General features: G+C 36.1%; 1 long non-coding RNA gene across 1 annotated transcript in view; it reads left to right on the top strand.

The window, feature by feature from the left end:
- LOC116840913 overlaps window positions 1-2,887 on the top strand; it is a 4,987-nt gene extending 2,100 nt beyond the window's left edge. Inside the window, exons 2-3 of the long non-coding RNA XR_004377440.1 lie at window positions 1,803-2,034; window positions 2,723-2,887. This is a non-coding gene — a long non-coding RNA (uncharacterized LOC116840913). The remainder of the gene's footprint in view (window positions 1-1,802; window positions 2,035-2,722) is intronic.
- The last annotated feature ends 830 nt before the right edge of the window (window positions 2,888-3,717 follow it).

Here is a 3,717-nt window from a genome sequence, read left to right on the forward strand (position 1 = left end):
ATATATATATATATATATATATATATAAAAATATTTTTTTACAATATATATATTTACACACACACATATATATATATATATATATATATATATATATATATATATATATATATATATATACATACATATATATACATTTACACACACAAATATATATGTATATATATATATATATATATATATATATATATATATATATATATATTGCAATTTGTGGAACTACCTCTCTATCTCTCTTAAAATATATTTTTAATTAAATGGCGCAATCACGTTATGGACATTTGGATGGAATTGTTTTATCGAGGATTTCCAATTACATTCGTTATTACATGTAAAAAAAACTGTTGTTATGCTTTTTGTACGAGATTTATAAAATAACTTATGTTAATATATCGTTTATAGTACCGAACTTGCATGTAACTTTGAAGTTCTCGCGCGTGCGTTAAGCCTAACTTTTCGGAACTTCTTGGCCGAACTACAATCTCATTCTACTAAAAATTTCTTTCTTGCACGAGACACGCGATAGATTACCTCGGTAAAGCCGCGATAACGTGTTCACGTTTGCATCCACTTCACTTTGATAAATGATCATCTTTTGCGATTTCCCTCACGTTTTCCGAAATACGTTTTACCATTCAATTTGTTGTTCACATTGGAATTTTCAGGCATTCAATAAAACTTATAATAACGATAAGAAGGGCCATAGTTAGCAGAAAAGGTGCACTTGAATCGATATATTTGATACATTAATAATAATCGTCAATGTGAATAATAGCACAAACAAGAAATTGCAAGAATTAGAAAAAGATAAGAAAGGTTAAAAGGATGAGAAAAAGGTAAAAAGATTAAAGAGACAAGAATGAAAAACTAAGACAGCAAAGCAAAGCGTCTCTTGCTACGTCAAGTGTAAGATAGGGTAGACCCTTCATCCGCAAAAGTGCCCCGCGGGAGCTGCGTCAACGTCCTACAGAAGAAGCTCAACCCATTTCGTTCTCTGACCCACCACAGTCTTTCAAGTTACGTGAACCTCTTCACGGATCTTCACGAATGAACAGGATTACAACGGCAATGAGTTCTCTAGCCGGACGTCATTCAAGTTTCGACTCCTTCCTATTCTTTCTTCCCGTTATGATTTATGGTTTCATTAACGCAACTTGTAACGCTTTTCTGATTGCGGCTAGGAAAAATTTGTTCACCCGTGTTTTCCTCGGTGAATCACCAAAACAGATGCGATGATTATATTAAATTGCCATTTTTTCTTGGTTGTATTGTGGACAATGTTTGATTTTCTTAAGAATTCCTTGACTTTGGAACTTTATGTCAAGTATGATTCGCTTTTAATCAATAAAAGATATTAAAAGCTCTGAAAATATGATTACTTTAGTGCATATATCGTGCAAAAATAAAGAAGATTACTAACTGATGGATTATTACTAGTTACTTTAATGAAATATGTCAGTAACGCAATGAGATTATACGTGACGTGTAAAAAATATAGTCGAAAGAGGCTGTAGTTTAAATTTATGATATCAGCTTAATCACATTTAAGTTCTTATATTGCGACTAAATATCCATTCTGTAGTAATATTTTAACTGCATTCAACTCTGTCTCTCTCTCTTTCTTTCTCTCTTTCTCGTTGGGCTAAATGGACATATTAAGAATTCTGTAAAAGCTCATATTTTGCTACGTAACGATTGCTGCTGTATGCTACGCATGCTATGTAACGCAGCAATCACGGAGAGCAATTCAATTTACACAGAATGAAATGGTGTCGATGCTTTTATGGTAACTCCGATTTCAGATACGAATTTCTCGAGAGTTCCAAATACGGAGTGGCTGTCGTGTCGAAGTATACAAAAGGAAATCGACTGGCTATCAGATTATTATTCCAAGCATGCCGCTTGAACGTCCGTTCCTTCTAAAACATTCCACGATACGATAGGTAGTGCCAGTCGAAGACAACGCTTCTTTCCGAACGTGCAAGTGCGACGCGAATGAGATACATTTGTGCAATAACACAAATCTCGTAACAGGTATTTATATTCTCATTAGCACTTTTCTGTCGAATTTTAATATTTGCCACTCGAATATCATTATTTCATTTCTAATTTTTTTGGCCGCATTAATCGCATAGTAAATTTATACACGTTGTATATCTTATTTAACGTTTACTCGACGAATTAATTCATACTTTTTTATGAGTTATACGAGTTATAATATTGCTAATAATATATTTATAGTAATTCGGATGGCGTACGCACTCGGCATATTTGATAAACTCTCATTGCCAAATTTTATTCGTCAATACATTACCTCGCTTTTGTCGCGCTGAGCTAACCGGCCTTTTGTGGCAATGACCTCTAGTGAATTAATCAATAAATACGTAGCTACTGCGTGAACTACATTACGGTTTGCCTGTAAACGGAGCCTGAAAACGCAGACGTACCGCCCAATGACTGAGCATATTTTCCACATATTTTATGCCGTGATTTTACGTTTTATCAAAAATTTATCACATTTAATTAACATCAGAAATTAATATGTAAACATTGAAAAAATTGGCTGAGATACATTAATTATTTTATACAATGTGGATTAAGTTATCATGGAGAGACTGAAATGGTATTAATACCACTATTAATTACGATACATGAATTACGTTGCGCAAATTGTTACGCCACGCATTTGTTATTACGTATTCAATAATTAATCTCTGTCCAGGTATTTAGTCAGCGAGATGAAGTGTTAACTGCTTGTGTCCAATGAAGACCTGCTAGAAGGAAGTCTGAAATGATCAGGAGGTATAGAGATCATAGCACTGTTAGACATCTATCTACATTGTGGTCTTACTCGGTGATGAAACACAGGCAAACTCTAGGAAGACGTATTGCGTGTGAGTAGAGAATGACAAGAGGAAAGGTAGTTGAATGGCGTATGACATGGGGATGATGTAGAGACGAATGGCGTGGTTGCGATTTATCGAGTTAGATTCCTAGTTATATCTTCCGCTGTTCTTTTATTTTGTAACATGTAGCATGCGGCAACATCTTTGCAGACAACCTTTTCTTTATTTAGACTTTTCTAAATATTACATTATGATATGAAGACTGAAAATCTTTTATAACTTTTTTATCTTTTCTATACTTTGCTAGACTAGAGAGTCGATTTGTGTATCGCTATCAAGCGAGCTGGTGTTACATCCTAATCTTTATCTAACTACCAAAAGCGATATTGTTGACGAGATAGACGCACAGCAGCTCATCGCTATTCGCTTGTCTGCCTTCATCTTATCGTGATTCGCCTCCCTTGCTGTTTTAAACGTTCCCTCGTGAACTTCGTATCCTTTTTCCTCTTAACTTTTTCTATCTGTTGTACATGCATACAAGGCTAACTTCGCCGTTTCCCTCCGTGTGTCCCTAAGCCTCGACGAAGGCACGCTCCATGGCATAACCCTCATCCTCCACTGTAGACACGTTCTCTCTCCATTCTTCGTTTCTCTCTGGTGTTAGCCTCCGCAGCTTCAGGAGCGGAGAGACGATCAATACGTCGCTCTAGAACGGAGAAGGAACGGAAGCTACGTCATTGGGAGACTTTGGTGCTTGTGGGGAGCGGAAAGGGATCGAGGTAAAGGGACCTTTTCCAGGCGATTCCTCGAGAGGCAGAGGAGAGGAGACCGGGTCTGGCTCAGACCAGATATGCCCAGCTATGAGCGCGAA

This window comes from Odontomachus brunneus, unplaced genomic scaffold, assembly GCF_010583005.1.
Source record: "Odontomachus brunneus isolate Ranch 3 - 2012 unplaced genomic scaffold, Obru_v1 Obru_scaffold_013, whole genome shotgun sequence".
In the NCBI taxonomy this organism is placed as follows: Eukaryota; Metazoa; Arthropoda; class Insecta; order Hymenoptera; family Formicidae; genus Odontomachus; species Odontomachus brunneus.